General features: G+C 46.0%; 1 protein-coding gene across 1 annotated transcript in view; it reads right to left on the bottom strand.

Annotated features, from left to right (window-relative positions):
• Rab27 (RAS oncogene family member Rab27) overlaps window positions 1-17,876 on the bottom strand; it is a 140,023-nt gene extending 122,147 nt beyond the window's left edge. Inside the window, exon 1 of the mRNA XM_050179054.3 lies at window positions 17,694-17,876. The gene's annotated coding sequence lies outside the window, so the exon portion shown is untranslated. The remainder of the gene's footprint in view (window positions 1-17,693) is intronic.
• Window positions 17,877-21,669: the final 3,793 nt, after the last annotated feature.

Raw genomic sequence — 21,669 nt, 5'->3', positions numbered from 1 at the left:
TAATGACGCTTTTGGCTATTCTAATAGGACTCAAACGCCGGTGCTGTGATACAGCTAGAACCTATTTTTTAAGTAATCAATAGTCAGCTGCTCGACTGAATTCGTTTGCTTCAGTCGGTCGTTTGGTGCAAGGTGTTGGAAATGTCGTAATTCCTTCATACCTGTGAAATGGCAGGTCGTTAAGTAGCGAGTGCTTGTCAAACTACACAGACTCTGCGGTGGTATACGTTACCAGCGAGGGGTATTGCGAACGCGAGAGTGAAGGCCAAAGAAAGAACTAGACGCAGAATGCCGTACAATTCTACAAGTTGCGCGACAGCCATTCGGGTCTCCACGCTGCTTCACTTTTCGTTGCTCATGCTCGATAGACAATCTGCAAAATGTGGCGTCAATGACGTCAGCAATTGCATGCGGCACGCGGTGTACGGCAAACGGACAGCCTTCGAGATTCGTTTTCGTTTCTCCGAAACAGCCTCCGCCAAGTTTGTGAGATGTGAACACCACCCATATCTAACCATTTCACAAAACATCTGGAACCATGTTCACAAAAAGCTTTTACGATAGAATTGGTCGTAAGAGCAAGTTGCAGCCAATCTCGACGCTGAACATCATATTAACAATGATATATATATATATAAGAAGAAGTAGGAGAAAGCTTTAAAATAATTAAGCTTGAAGCGCTTCTTAATCGCCATCACACGTAACTTACACTTGTAGCATATTCTTCTTACACATATAGCCTCGATAACGTACCAACCGTCAAACATTTGCATAATATGCCCACACTCGGCGCTTTGATACATGCTGCGTTTATCTTCACAACGTGGAAATTTCACCACCTTTGTTCTTTCCTTCTCCATAAACAACCGGCGTTCTTCCTCACAACAAGCTATACGTCTTTGCGCAAGTTTTCTTCTGAGATTTCAAGAAAGCCTCCTTCACCCCTCCCCCCCCCCCCCCCCCCTTCAAAAAACAAGGTTACGACACTGTGCATTTCCGCGCATAGACTCAAGCGGCCTCACGCACGTAGTCAAAGTACGAAGCCCACGAGCTTATTGAAAAGAAGTGCCAGGTCACCGCATTTAGCGTTGGCCAGGCAAGTCCGCGTCAGCAACTTTGTTTCAGTGATGGAACGCGCGCGCGCGCTTTCAACTGATGAGCCGACAGGCTGGCGTTGAAAGCAGATTGAAATCGATTGAAACACGCTGGCTTCGTTCGTCGAAAACATGCTTGAGAGCGCTCCGTTTCAGTCACGCAAGGCCGTGCGGGTACTGACGGCATTCTACGTCTTTTTCGCGAACTTAGTCCTGAGCCTCGGAGGAAAGAAAGGTAGCTCGATGTAAAAGAAGCTGCATCGGGTGCGTTTTTTCCGAGCACGTGCAACTTTTCAAACAACGCCCGCGTCTTTTTATTGGACAGTTAAAATTTGCATAATTTTTTATTCAAATTGGTTTGCATAACTCAACAGCTTGCTCAGAGCAGGACAGGAGTACTCCGTCTTGCGAAACATGACCGGTAGCAATATGCCGCTAGCCTCACCCGCTTATGGCGCAGTGTTTTTCTTCAAACTTTACGCAAGTTCCGCGCGCTTCCCGCGACGTCATCATAAGGGGCGAGCTATAAGCTCTCGTCATCATACGAACAAAAAAGCGACGGGAGGATGTTGAAACGCTTAAGACGGCTCGGGCTCTTGGCCGATCTAAGAGTGAACATCTTCGCCGTACATAATCGAACAGGTTGGGAAATAAATGATGAAATGTTACGCCTTAAACACACAGGTGGCTTACGAAAGGCGCCGCAATTAAGGGCTCCAGATTAACTTTTCACCGCCTGGCGCTCTTTGGCGCGTATATATGCCACATCAAAGCAAACTGGTGTTTGTCCCACTTCGCCCTCGACAGCAATGCATCCGCCGACGCCGAAATTCGAACATGCGACCTCGTGTCCAGCGGCAGAATGCTGCAGCTTGATGAACCACATCGGCGGCGGGCGCGAGCAGCCGCCGGAAAGACTGCGTTGCACGGTGTTACTTACATTTTAAACCTCGTAGTGTACCTCGTATCGGGCGCTATACGCCATTCTCTCAACTTAAGATATATTTTAAAAAAGGAATTTTACTCGAAGCGAACATTCCAGGTGATAATAAAGAATCCAGTTTGAAAAGCCTCGACGCGTATATTCATTGTAATTGTCACCAGCGTCGATCCTTGAGCTTGTCTTAAGCTGGAAATGAAGCAGGGGTGCTATAACGTAAAACTATTCCAAACTTCTCCATTCCAATTCTGCAATCAGCCCTCCGCGATTGGTAAAAACTTTTTTTGGTGCCGCCCCCACGGACTGCACCTGTCTGTCACGCGACGTCACGCAAACTGCGATAGCTCCCCATCTGATATGACATGTACAGACTGATTGTGCATGATTTGACCTAGCAAAAGAAACATAGTTATTTCTGATTCGACACCTTTTCGCCATTAGCCCTCGGCTATTTGTCAAAAGTTTTTGGACTGCACCAACTCCACCTGCCCGTCACGCGACGTCACAAAACCGCAGAAACTCACCGCGTCAAAGTGACGTGTACGCGTCAAAGGTGCATTAATATGCCGGACAAAACTGAATTTTCTTCTGAATAGGCGCAGGCTGCCCCGTTTCGAAAGGAATAAATACAACAGGACACGTGCTAAATACGTCGTTGCTTTGCTCTAGGCACCCAGGCGCCTGCGAAATGGGGTCGTATGTGACTGAGTGGGTAACGATGCGATCAGCCTCGGCTCACACAGTCTATTGGGTTACAGATGCGGAAATACGAAGCCCGTTGAAGCGACGACTAAAATTCCAATGCCCTTTATACGCATTCTTGGCTGTCTTAGGCACATCACCTGTTCTTGTTTTTATGTGCGTAGGATATTCTCTATTTATTAAGCTTTCATTCTTTACCATGATCCTTGCTATGACATATTTGCTTTCTTCTCTACAGATATAAACTCGTCCAAAGTGAAGAGCTTAGTTCAAGTAGCACAGCTCGGGTCTCCCTCCTCAGCGGCTCTATTGTCTCAAGTTTCTATAAACATGCAGAAGACGAGCGCACAGCATCCGCCACCAAGGACCCTCGAGTGAGTGAGTGAAAAACTTTATCAGCTCTAGATTTGCTGGTCTTCTGCGGTCTTCAGATGGAATCGTCCATCTTTTAGCACAACGGTCGGTTGCCCTTAGTCCAGGGCTCCGCTGGATGCTGCTGCCAGTTGTGCTCGCCGAATCAGACCTTCTTGGTCGACCTGGCGATCGCTGGAGAGCACTCCCTCCCATTGCTCCGCACTCGGGTTTGGTATAACGGGTACCATGTCTACCTTCTGGCATGCCCACGTTATGTGGTACAGCGTGGGTGTTTCGTGGCACCAGGGGCATTTGTCATTGTATAGTGTGGGATAAATTTTGCTGAGTACGTGTAGGTTCGGGTACGAGCCCGTTTGTAGCTGCCTCCACGCGACAGAGTCCTCTCTGCTAAGGGAGTTGTGCGGTGGTGGATACCGCTTTCTGCAGCCCTTGTAGTAATTTATTATTGCCGAATAGTCTTGGGGTACAGGTTCGGTTTCCTCGAGGTCGCCTACGTTGGATGCTCGGTAATAAGTGTACCCTCGAGCTATCCTGTCCGCCTCTTGGTTCCCTGCCACTCCCGTGTGTCCCGGCGTCCATACTATCGTATGCCTAATTGGTTCTTCTTTTGTTTGTCGTTCTGTTATGTGGTCTCCGGAGCGGAGTATGCGGAGTGCTCCGTGCCCTATTCTGCCGCGTAGGTAGTTGCGGCACGCTGTTTGCGAGTCTGTAAGGATTGTTAGAGACCATTTAGACCGATAGCCCTCCGCTGCCGCTAGAGCGACGGCCGCTTCTTCAGCCTCGACTATCGTACAGCCTTGTAGTGATGCGCTGGTGATCTCGCGTAGGTTCGAATCGATCACCGTTGCTACCGCGTTGCTGTTGCTCTGACCCGCTGCTCTGGCGTATGTGGCTGCGTCCACATATACCGTCGTTTCTTGGGGTGCTAGGGTCTTTTGTAGGTATTCAGCCCTCGCTTCTCTGCGTGCTTTGTGTAGGTTGGGATCCATGTTCCGGGGTATGGGTGCTACTTTTAGTGTGTTGCGATACTCATCCGGAATTGTTTCGGTCCTCTGTATCTCTTGAAGTTGATCGGCGCAGCCTAGTTTCTTCAGGAGCTCCCTGCCAGATGGGGTCTGCTGTAGTCTGCGTTGTTGGGAGACTAGTTGCGCCTCTTTCAATTCGTCGAAGGTGTTGTGCAGTCCTAAGGCTAGAAGCTTTTCGGTTGAGCTCCACGTGAGACATCATTTCGATCGATATTAGCCAACGGCGAACTCTGACGAGCTTTGCAGGACGCGAGGTAGAGACACACAGCCGCCGTTTCCCGCGCACTGGAGAACCGACGGCGCAGCCGAAGAGCATTCGGAATGCGCTTCCAAACCCAATTCAGAGATAAAAAGCGCGGAAAAAAAATAGAAGTAACCGGCGATTCTTCAAGATTAACCCGCTGAGGAAACAACAACGGCAACTCGCGCACATACTGCGAGCACGTAAGAGATCAGCTGAAACATGAACGAAGGTAGCGCTACGTGATACCTTGTTCGCTAAACAACGCTTCAGGTATGAGGGAAGTAAGTACGCAACAACGGGAACAACGCTGCAAGCTGCTTGCTTTGCCGCACTAAGGGTATCAGCGAGGTGAAGCCAGTGCATGGAAGCCGTAGGGAAGATTGGCAGCGATAACAGTGAGTGTCATTGGGGAGAGGAATGGGCACTGTTTTGTCTGCAGTCATGATAAAAGAAAGAAAGAAAGAAAGATAGATAGATAGATAGATAGATAGATAGATAGATAGATAGATAGATAGATAGATAGATAGATAGATAGATAGATAGATAGATAGATAGATAGATAGATAGATAGATAGATAGATAGATAGATAGATAGATAGATAGATAGATAGATAGATAGATAGATAGATAGATAGATAGATAGATAGATAGATAGATAGATAGATAGATAGATAGATAGATAGATAGATAGATAGATAGATAGATAGATAGATAGATAGATAGATAGATAGATAGATAGATAGATAGATAGATAGATAGATAGATAGATAGATAGATAGATAGATAGATAGATAGATAGATAGATGAAGATACGGACGGCAATTTGTTTCTGACACCAGGTTTCTGGCACGGTCTAGAGATAGTCTAGAACGGGAGATATTAGAAGCTTTCTACATTGCAAAGGCCGAGGGCACGTGCATTAGCTGCCCTTCAGTGACGCTTACCGAAAAAGAGATAGCTTTTCTAATGAGATAGAGAGGTCGTGATGTCACGATGGGCCTTTCTAGGTTGTATCTATTTAAAAATCCTGTTTCTTCAAAAAAAAATACATTTAGTTGGAAGTAGCGCCTTGTCCGTCGTACATGTTCCTCTTTTATTCCGCGTCTTCGTAGCGCTCTTTTCTTCAAGCTTACTCAATTAGGTCATGCTGGGTGCTTTGTTTACTCAGTATCCTGGGACATCGATTGTTCATCTTTCCGTCTGAGTTGCGCTCCCCCGCAGCGAGCAGTTTCCCTAATACCCTTCTTACTCTGTTTGACAATAATCAGTCTTCGCTCGCTACCCAAGTGATTCGCACACTGGTCGAAAAGAAGATGAATGACCGGTATTCTCTTCATTTCGCACTCCGCTTTCAATGAGTTTCATCGCGAAGCGTCGACCGTTAAACCAGCTCCAGCGAATCGAAAAATCATTAACAGTCCTCAAAGACAGACGCGGAACAGGGCCTCATTTCGTACAGTCCTTTTTTCTTGTTAATTTTGTTTTCTTTCTGTCTTGATGCTTAGATTTGTGCAACGAAGGGTTCAGCTCAGCGTTACAGTTATAAAAACGGGGCGCTGGTTGCGGTTAGGCTGCTGGAAAAGGCTGTAGCGAAAGATGAATTGTAAGCATGGCCCAACCGTAGAAGCTGTGGCCAGTCGTTAGAAGCAGATAGTGGTAGCGATCATACGAGACGCTTCGCCCATTTCAAGCGCACAGACAGCGCGCTCGAAAACTACCGTTCCTCCATCTCCCGGCGCGAGACTTAACCGAGGAACTGATGAGCCGGCGTTTCACTTCAGTGATACCGAAAAAAAGACGTACCCCATTCTTCCCACGTGCGCCGATGATACTGCATTCGGCCGGTGGGACCAACGGTTCACCTTTTCCCTCAGCACGCGCTGCGGTTCTCCGATGGGCGAAGGGCATAGCGCGGCCGACGCGCGATTTTCTCTCGCTCTGTTCCTCTCCTCCACTTTCGGTTGGCTTCGTCCAAGTTGCGCCGGCGTCCGAGCGTGCTCGACAGCGGGCTTGGCGCGGGCTCGGATACACACAGCTGCACGAGCACCGGTCCCTCGATAGGCCCGAGAGATAATGATAATGGAGCGCAATAGCAGGGCCGGTCAGGAGGCGAATAAGCGGAAAGGAGAGGGGGAGTGTGTATGGAGGAGGTTGCGCGCAGAGAGCGTTGGCTGGGAGATGGTCCAGCTGTTGGCTCGATCCCTGCGCCGCTCTCGAGGAAGAACCGCTTATCCTTTCTTGCTTTCTCTCTATTTCTTTTTTTTTTTCACAGTGTTTGCCTACACGCGGGCACCGCACAGCACTGAGAGGCGAAATGTGCACGTACAAGTTTGTTTGGGATGGAGGGGGACACGAGGGACTACAGAAGGCCTTGGATGTACAGGATTTGACCGCCTCGTTCTCTTACTTAGTTATTTTTTTATTTTTTTATTTATTTATTTATTTATTTATTTATTTATTTATTTATCTAGTTATTTATTTATTTATATCTTGTATGTCGTAGCGCTTGAAGAGGTGTGTGCCGCAGGCGCTTCTCAGCTGAAATATTCGTATGCCGAGCTTGCTTATTTGGCGGATACGTCAGTTATGTCAGAAGGACGAAGCACACAACGCTGTCAGCTGAAACTGCCTAGCGTCGACGCTGAGTTTCCAACGCCCGCATAAAAATTGGACAGCATTGCTCTAAACCGAGCTGTCGACGTTATTGCGGTCTGTGTGTTGTCGGACCGGAGGGCAAAAAGGCGGAATTGCAAACTTGTTGCTCGGTCTACACGCGTCGTGCCCAACACCACCTCACCGCATGGTTAGCGACAGCGCGTTCCCTTGGCTTCTGTCACACGGGAACGCGCAGCCTATACTGTTGTGGTCACCCCGAGGTTTGCTCTCGGCAATGAGACTGCCTGTCTTTTGGCGAGCGGACGAAGCGTGCTATCAGAGACAGGATACCGCTAGGTTCTCTATGGAGTCTCTCACGTGGACGTTGTCGTAAATTGCAAGTGTACGCACTGCGTGAAGTTAGCCGAGTGTACTTGAGTATTTTAGTGAGTGAGTGAGTGAGTGAGTGAGTGAGTGAGTGAGTGAGTGAGTGAGTGAGTGAGTGAGTGAGTGAGTGAGTGAGTGAGTGAGTGAGTGAGTGAGTGAGTGAGTGAGTGAGTGAGTGAGTGAGCGAGTGAGTGAGTGAGTGAGTGAGCGAGTGAGTGAATAAACACCGGGACAGAAAAAAATCAAAAAGCTTCAAGCGCCTTCGTGTATCTGTCTCTCCGCCTGGACGCCATACCGGTTGTGCTGTTTGACATTAATCAATGCTAACTGACCAACTCGCCACACATAGAGCTCTTATTATTCCTTCAACAGTACATAAAAAGGAAAGCATGCATGCGTACTTAGATCGCCTGTAAAGAAATAATTAAAACCCTGCGTGGTTGCTCAGTGGCTATGGTGTTGGGCTGCTGAGCACGAGGTCGCGGGATCGAATCCAGGCCACGGCGGCTGCATTTTGATGGGGGCGAAATGCGAAAACACCCGTGTACTTAGGTTTAGGTGCACGTTAAAGAACCCCAGGTGGTCGAAATTTCTGGAGTCCTCCACTACGGCGTGCCTCATAATCAGAAAGTGGTTTTTGCACGTAAAACTCCATATGGAAATAATTAAAAAATTATAAGGTAAATAAAATGCGTCTCTAACGAAATTACTTGGCGTCACTCTCTGTAAAAGAAAATGTTTGTTTATTCTGGATGACGTTATAAATAAATAAAATTAATTCGAGTTTTTCGCACCCAGCTAGCCGTTCGATATTGATACAGAAGCACCCGTACAGGCCTAATGTCGTTACAGTTCAGTCACCGTTGATAATGATCGCGTGACAACGGCATGACACTTGCGAAAACGGAAGAAACCTCGATCCTAAGGCGGTTAGAAACACAGCGTTGATGACAAATCACCGCGTAGATTCGTTCCGGTATTCAAATTCGTCAAGCTCTCCGTTCGAATGTTCTCTGCCACTGGCCGACCGCCTTCGCTACACTGTAGAATAATTTACATCCTTTTAAATGGGAAAAGGGGTGTAAATTTGTGTATAACTCACACTTGAGGATGTCAGTTATCCAAATCACACCCTAAGGGTGTGAGGTTTAGATACATTTACCCCCCTTTCTCGCTTTTAAGGGTGTAAAGTATATTACAGTGTAATAGCATGACCAGCATTAGGATTGGCAGCCATTTGCCCTTACGAACAATTCGAGAATAAGATATTTATTGTGAATATAGACCCAAGTCCTCAAACAGCTAGGCGATAGCGGTGTGAAACGTCGTTATTTATAAGCCACTTCCTGCCTCTCGCTTTCTATATAAAAAAAGAAGAAAAAAAGCAGCTATAACGCGACCAAATAATCGCGTCGATTTTGTGAAGAGAGCGCATTATAAACCCTTTCCTGTCTCACTGCCGTGGGCATCGCTGCTCTCTAGCTGGATCGCGTTGACAAGCTCATTTTCTAACTGCGCTGTTAAAACAGCCGTTTCTATTGCGGTAGGTCGTGGTGTTTACAGTGGTACCTTCCTTTATATATATATGTATGTATCCCTTCCGCTGATGACTGGCCTCTACGACGTGCGAAAGAGCGGAAGTCGAACAGACATCCTGGTGCACCCTACGGGCACAAAGAACGACAGGGCTGTGTTCCAGGCGTCACGAATAAAAACGGTCCTTTGCGTCGCCCGCGCGTTAATCAACGCTAGCTGGCCAACTCGACAAACATAGAGCCCGTATTATTCCTTCAAATTTACGTAAAAAATAAAAGCACGGTACCGTCGTCTGTAAGGACCCGGTTTCATGGGCGCAGCGCCACAGTACACGCTGATAGTGATGACGGTGTTTATTGGCATCCCCTTCGAAACGGGGCGGCGCAAATAGTCACCAAGCCTGCCTGAGCTCAATCGAGTTTTACTAGATCTGTTGCAGTCTAGCATTTTGCATACATCTTCCTGATCTCTCCTCTCTTAGTTAAAAAATCTCGATATTTATATTGTTGCAGTTACCTGTGCCTGTAAAGATCCCGGCTCTAAAAATTTTCCACCCCAATACTCTAAACGCCTCATGCATATCTAGACCGCTTACTAATTAATGCTTCCGTCCACTTTGAATCCCAGCACTTCTGGAAAGTGAACGTTCCCTATACAGTTCCTGCTGGGTGAATATCTTGGCATTATATTACGATTATCTTAGTGAAACGCCGTGAAAAGTACCAGCGTCGCTTATCGACAGTAATAATTCCACTTCATAGCGCCGTATGTTTTCGTTCAGTGTGTCATACTTGTCTTGCGCTTCGTTTTACACGCAAAAACAAAATAATTTAGGTACGACACAAACGCGATGGCACGAAAGCACTTTCGTATATCTTCGCGCTTGTGTCGTACTTTAATTACGTTGTTTTTCTGTGTAAGACACAGCGCATGACAAGCATGCACGTGCGCCAACTAACCCAGTTTGCTGAATTGCTGAACGTTTAATGTCTGTTATTGTTCGAAAATGCATCTTCTGTTATAGGGTTTTCCTGTTAGGCCCCCAATGTTAAGCAGCAATGGGATCGGCAACATCTTGATAGAGAGTGACCACATAACAACACTGAGTGCTACTGGCTCACGAGCCCTTGGGACAGTTCGGGTGTCCTCGCCAGTAGATAACTGCTCCACTGTTGACTTGTGGGTGCTGTGACGGTGAACATCCATACGCCTGCCCTCTTTAACTCTTACCGTTATACTAAAACCACCGACTCCTTGGATCCACGGCACATTTGAATTTCTCTTGTGTATGTGACACCGACTTTTCAATCGTCCCCTTCTGCTAAGGCGGAGCTTAGAATTCTATCTCTCAGTTATGTATATATGTGTGGTTTGAAGTGGGGATGCTTATATTACCTCAACGGAACCTTGTAGTGCGAGGTACTTATGTAGGAACGTGGAATGTTCGCGACGCCAAGCGAGACCTGGGGTGTTTATGAAGCTACTCTGGTTGAATCGATCGAAATTAATTCCAGAGATTCAACTCGTGACAACAGCGCACACAACGCGGTGTCCCTGTCGTGACCAGGACAGCTTGCGAAATTGTGAGCCGCAGCAAATAACCATTACTCTTACAGCTGTTGGCGACAGCACCTGCGAGGCAACTTTTCGAAACCTCTCTAGACAGAATCCTGCCTGGCGGGCATGCTTGTCGTGCATCCCTCCAACCCGCGAGCGGTGCTGGACGTTGTCAACCGGGTGTCAAACCCTGCGACTTCCTGGTCAACAGCACAAACGCTGGGTTGGAAAACGCCCTGCAGACTGTGCGCGATCAGTTCAAGTTAAGCTCCTCGATAAATACATGTGAGCGGTGCAATCGCCTTGCTCGACATCATCGATGAAACCATGTCGTTTTATTATGTTTGCTGCATTTAAAAGCAAAAAAGTTGCAATCTAGCGTCTGCTTGGAACAGATATTTGATATGTAGGTGCTAATTGTTATTTTTAATATATATATATATATATATATATATATATATATATATACATATATATATATATATATATATATATATATATATATATATATATATATATATATATATATATATAGTCGAATCATAAGGAGCCAACAATCTGATTATTATTATTATTATTATTATTATTATTATTATTATTATTATTATTATTATTATTATTATTATTATTATTATTATTGTCATTATTATTATTAACATACTACATAATAAACATACAAGCACACAAAAGAAATAGCGAGGGAGCAAACTGACAACAGCCACCGAGAGGGGCACAATGCCTGCCTACTGTTTCGGGAGGAGGGAATTAAAAGAGAAGAGGAGGAGAAGAAGATAGCAAACAAAGAAATAGGAAAGAAAATAGGAAATAAACAAATGACGGAGACACGGACAAAAGAAAGTAGGAACACGAAAAAAAAAATGTCTATAAACGGGAGGCCAAATCAGTTTTCTGCATGAAACTTAGCAAGGCTCTATGGGTCTGGCCCCGTTGAGCAGCACTCCCTATCGGAAAAAGGCAGTCGTCAAGGGTCGTACACTTGAGTCCAATCAGTCCATATTATTTAATTAGCACTGCGCGTTTTGTGACGAATGCGGGAAACTCCAGTGTGCACAAGTGTCTCACAGGAGCCACAGGATGTACACGACGGACTGTCAACACGTCCTTGCCGATACAAGCGTTCGCGCACCAACACAAAGCCAACTCTTATTTGCACTAACCGTGCTCTAGCACTACGACGCAAGCCATGACCACGAATACAGGGAGGGAACGAGCCGTTTGCAACACGGTGATCGGGGCGCTGCTTTAGGAGGTATCGCCGGATTAACACACATGCCGTTGTCAATCATGCAAGAAATTTCTGGACAGTCACTCCCGTTGTGAGCACAAGTTGAAGCGAGGCGATCAGCCTCTTCATTTCCAGCAGTACTCACGTGCGAAGGTATCCACTGGGCAATGAGGGACACCCCACGAGAAGTAATTTTGTCGGCGGACTTAATTTATACAGGTAGAATTGGCCTATTGGCCTCCTTTCTCAACAGCCTGCTAAGGGGAGCAAGGGAGTCTGTAAGGATGACGACCTTCTATATGTGCTTATTTCTTCCTGTGCGTACTACCAAGCACTATCAATCGCTGCCAGCTCCGCAGTTGATGATGAGGATGGATCAGATATTCGAAACACCCTTCTTATGTCAGTAGAAGGGCAGAAGAAAGCTGCTGCAGGGGAGGGGGGGGGGGGGCGCCTTGAGCGTCGCTGCTTACCGATGCGTCCGTAAATACTTTAAGATGGTCTCCATATTTTTCAAATAAGTGCAGCTGGGCCAACTGGAATAGTGCCCAAACAGGCGAGCCAGAATTTTTGTGTATCTCGTGAATCTAAAGATGAATAAGGAAGGGCCATTTGTTGTTTTGCTCGTTCGGAGTTGTCAGTGAGGTAGTATTTTCTGAACTGCCAGCAATATGGTGTGATATGACTAATAAAATAAAATCGGACCTCTCGGTTTCCTTTCTTCTCGTTGTTATATATATATATATATATATATATATATATATAGCCATTGTTATTATCAGCAGGAGATTCCAAGACAGTAGGTGAATAGACAACCCCCCTCCGCTTTCAACGTCTCATTGTATTTCATTCGGGACGTTCGCATAAAACTGATTCTTCTAATCCCCGTTAACACGAAAACGCCTGCCTCTGCAAGGGGTGGCTGGCCAATTTGCTCTCTCGTGAGTCACCGATGCAGATCGGTATTATTTTGCCTCTGAAATAAAATAAGCGTCTCAAATACAACGTCGACGCTTACAGACAGACGTATAGTGCAAACCAGGGTTGCGGAGGGGCAACGCCGGAGTTGGAATGATTCTGGTAACATTCCACATTTTCAAACGCCCGAAATGGAATGAAATTATATAGCAGCATTCTGTCAGATGGAATGAGAATGGAATGGGAGCCCCAGATTCCGGAATGTAGTTCAAATAGAATAGACCCACAGTCTCGGTGCGCTAATGCTGATATTAGGCGAGACTACAAAATCGGTTAATGTGTCAATTATAGTAAACTAGACTTGACCACTTTATTATATTCGAATTTTTTACTCAATGCGACTCTTTCAACATCTATTCTATAGGTAGACATATGATAATATGATATTTAATGACTTAGCGGCATGGCTTTCTACACACTTTATATACTTATGATGACCCGGAAACATTTCTTCTTTGCAATGTTCAAGAGCATTCAAAGACAGCAACCTTTAGTTAGAGCTAACTTCTTAATTTTCTGTGAAGGAGTTAAGTTCGTTAACTCCTTTGGTTTTAGTGCCACTCCTTAAGAATATTGGTTAAGTTTCCAAGAATTATTCCATTCAGCAAGAGCATGCTTGACCTACGACAATGGGATGCAGGAAAAAAAACGGTCACCCTGAAAACTGTTGCACCGCACGCGAGTACACGCTGATTTGGAAGTATTGCCACGTTTTTTCGCACACTACCGAGTACCCAGAAGGAGCGATACCAGGCGGGCAGAGAGATGATCTGGAAAATGGTGCCTGTTAATATGCCAGTAAATGTGCACCAGACTTCAGCGATTCCTTTGGCTCTACAGGCTCGTTTACTGCAACAGCAGCATTATGCTCGAAGACCACCATCTTAATTTTGCTTGCCTGCTTATTCCTCACATACGTGTGCTCACTCACAACGAGGGACACGGTTTAATACTATTTTGTAGTTTTCTTTATTTTAATTGTTAATAATTAGATTACAGGCAACAATGCCCTGAAGAGATAATCGCCGCAAAGCGTGTGTGTTCTCGAGTGAAAAACGCAACATTACTTGTTGTATTGATCAAACACTTCTCACTAGGCACGCAAGCGCAAGTAGTAAGAAAATATAGATGAATCGTTTCATTTAGTGGAATTGGAGAAATAGTATGGACCAGCTTAGCCGCTCGAGGAGTGAGAGTGATCTGAGGAGTTAAATAACAAGTGGAATTACGGGGATCTCCACTCTCCGGAATGGAGTGGGAATGGAATGGAGGGCTCCACACCGCAACTCTAGCACAAACCACTTTGTATTGCAAATCTCCAAAGTCTTTGACAACCCCGACATAACAAGTCGCACTAAAGCGTGGCGAAAATATATAATCAACTAGTACCGGAGGTGCGAGGGAGTGTGAGGAAATTAGCAGGGCCCTTTCCTTATTCGAATTGACAAACGACGACATATTAAGAATAAATGCTTTAGATATTTACTCCCACTTCAGGAATTACATAAAGTCGATCTGCTGGAACATCTATATATATCGTCGTCCTCGGCTGCTGCCCTGGCAGATATTTTCACGACAACACTACGGACCGAAATTCCTGCCGCGGCCGCGCTGCCATCCGCACCTATGTAAGGTGTGCTTACACATTCATCGAACCTAATGTTTCGCTGGGACCTATGGTCTATAAAACTACCAACAGTGAGTTTCTCTGAGCTGAATGTACAGGCTTCTGGATACGAGCACGCAAAATGCGGAGCCACGAAAGAAATTCAAGCGAAGAGCTGATGGACGCGGAAAGAAAGAAAGAAAGAAAGAAAGAAAGAAAGAAAGAAAAAAGAAAGAAAGAAGAAAGAAAGAAAGAAAGAAAGAAAGAAAGAAAGAAAGAGAAATGGCGCGACGCTGCTGCTCTTTTGCTCATATATGCGACCTTTCTTTGTGTGTGCACGTGCCTGTGTGTAACTTGCCTGTTTTCACTTGCCTGTTTTCGCGGAGATCTTTCGTAAAACCGATTTCGACGGTCGAATCAATTTCGTGAAACCGCGTTCGTAAATACGTAGCACATGAAACCCTGCACCTCGTAGTCGGGGAAATCGAGCTTCGATCGTGAAATCGAGAAATCCGTGATATTCGATTTCGAAGAATTAGAGAAATTCGACAAATATTGTGTTTTCACTGTGTAAAAGCGACCGTTAGTCCAGGATGCTAACTGCTTTCATGTACGACCATTGAGGTTACTGCAGCTATCGCTAGCGCAAGTGTTTCGTGCAAGTTATCCTGCAACGACTTGGGATGTTTGTACAGTTCCTGTCCTGTGTCGTCGCTTTTCCCGATTAACCGCCGGAGCGTCGAGCCAAATTGACCTACACCTGAAAGTGGCCGCGCAAGCTTCAGGGGACGATCTACAGGTTGCATCGCTCGAAACTCACCGGTTACCACTGACAACCAATTTAGGTTCCCGGAAACCATTATGCCACTCGTTGCCGTGCGAACGATGCGTGAGCGTAAGTGCGCTGGCACATCGGCAGGGGCGAATGATTAGAGATATCCTTCTGGTAACAGAAAGCGTGGGAACATGAACGATAAGCGGCACTCGGATGATTTGTTTATTTTATTATTAGCATTATTTTTTCCCATCGAAGCTGTATAGGGAATTTTCCAGCAGAACCTCTTTGTTGGGCTAGTTGGTGCATGTTACTGAAGTACTAAAGCGCCAAACAGACGACACAAGAAGAGACACAAGAAAGCGCTCGTCCGTGTCCCTTGTGTCGTCTGTTTGGCGCTTTAGTACTTCAGTAACTGCGTAGGGGAGTTCTACAACAGCTTTCTGTGCGGCTTCTTACAAAAGCGCGAAGTGGAATTCTATAGCTTTTCTATGGAAAGTCTATATATGCACTCACCAGAAAATATATAGAATCGAAAAAGTTAGTTTTATAAGGGGTGGTGGCCATGCATGTGTGGCAGCGTGGTCGGTATCGAGGAGGCAGGGCGCACTGAGAGAGCGGAGCCGGTGCGGCGTACAGAATAATGCATCGGATACAGCGTATAGTATAAAAGTACTGAGCTCGGATACACCGAAGCGTTCGAAGAGGCTCGGGTATAGCGAAACATTTGCGCCGGATATAGCAAAGCATTTCAAAAGTCTTGGGTAGGTTTCGGGCAGTGGGAGATCAGACCTTACCATGGAACTTACGAAGGCATGCGAGAACTCCCTTGCACAGTTTCGTTGTCCTGGATGCATGAGTTGCTCGGATTTGCATACTTCTTCGAATTATATATATCTTTAAATCTGTCATTATGATTTTCTAAGTGTGTTTTATAACTAGGGAAGCGAAATAATTGTTCGTATTGTCAGGACGCTTGAGAAAGAAAGAAAGAAAGAAAGAAAGAAAGAAAGAAAGAAAGAAAGAAAGAAAGAAAATAGAAGAAAGGCAGGGAGGTACACTGGGGGTAAGGGAAAGGGGGAATAGACAGAGGAAAACAGAAATAGATTACCGCGCTAACTTGCAGGCTCAGTCATTGATATAGTTCAAATTATCCGGTTTAACTTACCGGAACAGTGGACAACAATTTTTTGCTGTTACTGCATCCCCAGATATTTTTGATATCTGATAAACAGCGACGGGAGAGTTGCCTTAGTTTCAGCGCCACCCGTATTGTTCTGTTTGTTGACGTATGCGAGCAAGCGCCGACTTTGAACAAAACGATTACGTCTCAACCATACGCGCCGCAATACTCCATGCAAAGTGAACGCCTTGAATATGCAAGCGTGGGTATACAGCGTCGATCTTGTTGAAAATTCATGATGCAATCATCGGTAGTACTTGGCAGCGACGTTTAAGACAGAAAATAGGCAAGGCGTACGTCGCTTTGAGAGGATATCCACCATGCAGGATCGTTTGACTAGAGGGCGACAAAATATTGAAAAGCAGCACACCAGCAAGTCCAGTCAACGGAGGAATAAAGCGCGCTGCGGAAAGCAATACATCCGTTTCACTGCGTATAGCACAGGGCGTCTATTCGACTGAATCGAGATGCATGCTACGTGTCTAATCGTAGTCTCCTGACCAACGTTGTAGGAAATCTGACAGAAAAAAAAAATGATATGGCTAAAAGTCCTTCGGCAAGGCGAAATATACGTAGCAAACTGTAAAGCCAAAAAGAGACATCGGCCGCTATTTACTGCGGCTGTGGCGTAAGGGCAAAATCATCCCGACAGCGCTGCCCGCGCGTAATATGCAACTCCAAACAAGTAACACGCATTCGCACGGAGGGTTGCATTGTCGAGCTTAACAAGGCGTCCGCCAGCTCCTGACGAGCTATGGCAGCAGCTCAGCCTTCCATTTCATTATAAGAACACACGCTCGCTATGCATAGAAGAAAAAATAAAATGAAAAGAAAAGGAAATAAAAAGCGCACGCTTGTAGGTTACGTATAACCGCTACAATATCGCGCGCGACGACGCACTATTTGTTCCCCTTTCAAGTTTATGTTTTCGTTTTCTTTGAACGAAGCTTCTTTCCCGTCTCACTGCTCCACAAACCACAGCTGGTCTTTCGGAGGAGTCACCTGTTGGGTAGAATGCGCACCGCACGGAGAGCTTACCGCTCTTGCTTGCAATTTCATTTTTCTATCTCCCTCTCTCTCTTTCTTCCTCTCCCTTGTAGTGTATGCTGCGCGAAAAGGCGCTCTCGCTCGCATATTACCCGCAAAGTGCGCGCTCTCGTGCGCTAATTTCCAACACTGGGCGCCTCGTACGACCGTTATAAGTACACAGCTTGAGTGCGCGCGGTCGCACGTCCCCACAAGGCACGAACATTCTGGAAGACGGAAGAACGAAAAAAAAAATATATATCTACATCACAGGAAGCGAACAGCTCCGTGCCTACGCGGCATCGGTGGCGCTAGGACTCTCTTTCGTCTGCTCAAAACCTGGCAGCAGACGCGGCGCCGTTTCCGGCCACGCGCCCGGATTTCAAGCTGGGCCCACGCCCCGCTGACGGTGGGGGCCTCTCACCTAGGGTGCTTGGTAAGGCTGGTGCTGCTGCTGCTGTTCCACGCTATAGCTGGATCCGCAGGTGCTCCGAGAGTTGGGCGCGCAGATCGGGTCCGAGCCTGTCACCGCCACCAACCGCTACCGAACCGGTCGCCGCTAGAGACACCGGTAGTGACGACGACGCCAGCGCCGCGCGCGCTATCAGCCCGCCGCAACGACCGCGGCTGAAGCCCTTCGTGAGCGAGCGTGGCGCCATCTGCGGAGAGGTCGGAGCCTTAGTGATGCGACACCGCCCCGAAGGCGCGAAGTTTGTATTCATACTCGATTTGGCGGTGTGTGAGATTAGGTATGAGAGATGTTTCCGTAGCAGGATGGCTAAACGACACTACTCGATGTGCAACACATTGCGCGCACTTTTTTTTTTACAGGACACACCACGGTGACCAACGCATTCTGCAAACTATACTCGCGGACAACTTTCTGTGGCAATGAAGGGAAAGCTACGGAGGCAAAGCGCGCACAAGTGAGAGCGCTTCTGAAAAGAGTCCCGTGTTTTCATCCACGTTATAGTTTAAGCTGGGAAAGAGAAAACATAATAACCTTATTAGCGCCAGTTACATAAGATAGAACACACCCCTGAATGTAAAAGTTTACTTATTTTGCGGCGTTTCCCTTCCGCGTCTAACCAAACGCGCAACCATCGCTCGTGAAGCTGCGTCGATTCAGTGTCTGTTCCGAACAACCAAGAGCACTGTCAAACATCATCATCATCATCAGCAGCAGCAGCCTGGTTATGCCCACTGCAGAGCAAAGGCCTCTCCCATACTTCTCCAACTACCCCGGTCATGTACTAATTGTGGCCATGTTGTCCCTGCAAACTTCTTAATCTCATCCGCCCACCTAACTTTCTGCCGCCCTCTGCTACGCTTTCCTTCCCTTGGAATCCATTCCGTAACTCTTAATGACCATCGGTTATCTTCCCTCCTCATTACGTGTCCTGCCCATGCCCCATTTCTTTTTCTTGATTTCAACTAAGATATCCTTAACTCGCGTTTGTTCCCTCACCCAATCTGCTCTTTCCTTATCCCTTAACGTTACACCTATCATTCTTCTTTCCATAGCTCGTTGCGTCGTCCTCAATTTAAGTAGAACCCTTTTCGTAAGCCTCCAGGTTTCTGCCCCGTACGCGAGTACTGGTAAAAAACGCTGGTCAAACGCTCGCGGACTACTTGGCGCCGTAACACATGTGCAGCAGCCACGCGCCCGTAGCTTTCCTTCATTGTCACAGAAAGTTGTCCGCGAGCACAGGTATTTAGCGGAGCTGTTGTTGCGTCTCTGCGTTCGAGAGCTGTCGAGAGTAGAGCCCTTGTTCTTAATACATAGAGCTGGCGTCCTAAAAGTGACAGGAACCCAACATCACCTAACGGCTTTCTTGTCTTGCGTTCTTTCGGCAAAGGCTGTAAGACGGACACTTTTCATGAACACATTTCATAAACATTTAAGTTTGCTTTATAGGACAGCTTAACTGCATGAAAAAAGAAATTGCTCGAATCATTGGAGGATTATTGTGAAAGTCGAGCAGTAGGCTGTCAGTAGATCTGCTGATATATGCTGCTGGTCATAGGCGTGTTTAACGAAAGGTAGGAGGGGGGGAGGGGCAAATGCCCCCACCCCCTGACCCCCGAGTAAACACGCTTATCACTGTCATAAGTGTAGGGGCAAAGTGTGCCATCCCCCCCCTCCCACACACACAAACACATTCTTCAAAATGTGCGCCTTGGCCGAAGGCCAGAAAATCCAACAAAAAACAACTTAGGCCAAATTTTCTTTTTGAATGAATTAGTCATGGAAGTAATGCTTTTCTTTATCGCATATCACGTATAGGCAGCGCTATCACGTATAGGCAGCGTATAGTCAAAAGAGCGTAAATATGTTTATAAGTCACACCCTTAGGGTATCGGTTGTATAAATCACACCCTAAGGGTGTGAGTTGTGTGAGTTATACACACATTTACACCCTTTTTCACTTTTAAGGGTGTAAATCATTTTACAGTGCAGGGAGGAAAGCGATGGCGACACTTGTTGGAACGCGAAGGGGATCCTGCTCATTATCTTGAAAACAGTAGGACAGTTACAGGCGAATACCAGGCCAACGTTAATCGAAAACTGCGTAAAGCCATCGTGGAAGAACACCGAGAATTAGTGACGAGAGCTGTCCTCCTCTTGTCAACGAAAACGCCCCAGTTCACAGGTCTCGTGTTTCCCAGGCTGCCATTCGAGAGTGTGGTTTCGAAGAGCTGGACCACCCACCCTAAAGTCCCGACCTCGCCGCGAGTGAATTTAATTTCTTTCCGAATTTGAAGAAACACTTCAAGGGAATCAGGTTTGATGATTCGAACTCGCTTCAAACTGCCGAGAAAAGTGGCTTGGCAACCAGGAAGAAAGATTTTTTTTTTTTTTTTGCAATGTATCAAAAGCCTTCCGAGAAAATTGGAGAAGTGCATTAGTGTGAGGAAAGATTATGTTGAAAAGTATTTCTTTTTTTCGAGGTCTGGCAGATTTCCTGATACGCGAGTTGCAAAACTTTTTGATCACCCCTCATAGCTGTAGGTTACAACATGTTCATAATTTGTTGAAATGGGCAGGGGTGGTCATAGTAACTGCGATGTCTGACAAAAGCTTTAGGTTCCTGGTCTAGTTAGAAGCGTTGCAAATAATTACTGGATCCTGTTTCTATTCCCTATTTTCATGCGTCATAAGACGTTCGTAGTTGGTTTATCCGAGGTCCTCGGTGAACTAATAAAGACACCTGGGTACATATAGTGAAAATAAGGGGCGCGTTATGGGTAATGCGTAGGCTAAATAAAAAACAAGGAGGCAAATTACATTTGCGGTATATTAAGCATGCAAGCGATCCGGAGCTTTATCAACGTTTTTAACGAACTAAGCAGAATTTATCTCGCTGTTTTGAGAGAAGTGGGCAGGAAACCGAGATATAATCTAGCATACAAAGAGAAGGGGAGACGGGGGAGGGTATGGTTAATGGTTTGGCGAAGTAAAATTCACGTTGATACATTACTGGCTTTTAAAGTTTCCCAATGATAAGTGCTTGAAAGTGCTGCATCTGGGCAGGGTTTCAAACGGGACCATCATATACGGGCAACTCTTTCGAGTGTAATTACAGAAAACTTAAACTCTTATTTCAACTGCTCGAAAGAAACAGCTTCACTGGAAATCGGTTTGTAATTCTGCAAGGTTGCAAACATCTGCTGACGTTTTCTTCTTTTTTTTAATATTGTAAGATCTATTTTATGTTGACTGTACTTTGTTGTGTATAACTTGGCAATACTATTACCTTAACTAGCGATAAATTTATGCTGCAGACTTATACACATTTTTTTTCGTTGGATTATTAAAATTATAGAAAATGTCTATTTTTATATGCGCTGTACTACTGCTGCTGTGCGGGTTCAGGAATTTCTGTCATACCCTTATTGCCTTTTGTCACTGCATCCTTTTGAGATAGTGTATAATTTCAGGGAATATATTCAAATAATTTTTGGTCCACCATGGTTCACCATGTGTGATTCGTTTCATTTATTTAATTTCATTTATTATACCTCAAAGACCCCAGTCGGGGGATTACATGAGGGATGGGTTTTAATTACAGTGGAAGTGTGATTCCAGTGCCGCCTTGAATTGTGGATCGGAGTGGTGCACGGCAATTGCAGGTAGATGGTTCCAGTCCCATGCGGTCGTCACAAAAAAGGAGCGCAGATGAGTGGTAGTTTGCGCTGGGGGAGGGTAAACCGCTCTGGGATGGTTTGTGCGGCTGGACAAGCGATGAACTGGCAAGATAGCTGGAACTTCGAAGAGAGCATTATAAAATTTGTGATAAAGGCATAGTCTACATATGTGACGTCGAAATTCAAGGTTGGTAAAGTGACCACGAGCCTTAAGCTCGGAAACGCTGGAATGGCAAGAATAAACAGAGTAA

This window comes from Dermacentor andersoni, chromosome 5, assembly GCF_023375885.2.
Source record: "Dermacentor andersoni chromosome 5, qqDerAnde1_hic_scaffold, whole genome shotgun sequence".
NCBI lineage: Eukaryota > Metazoa > Arthropoda > Arachnida > Ixodida > Ixodidae > Dermacentor > Dermacentor andersoni.
This window is presented reverse-complemented; position numbering and strand designations above follow the sequence as displayed.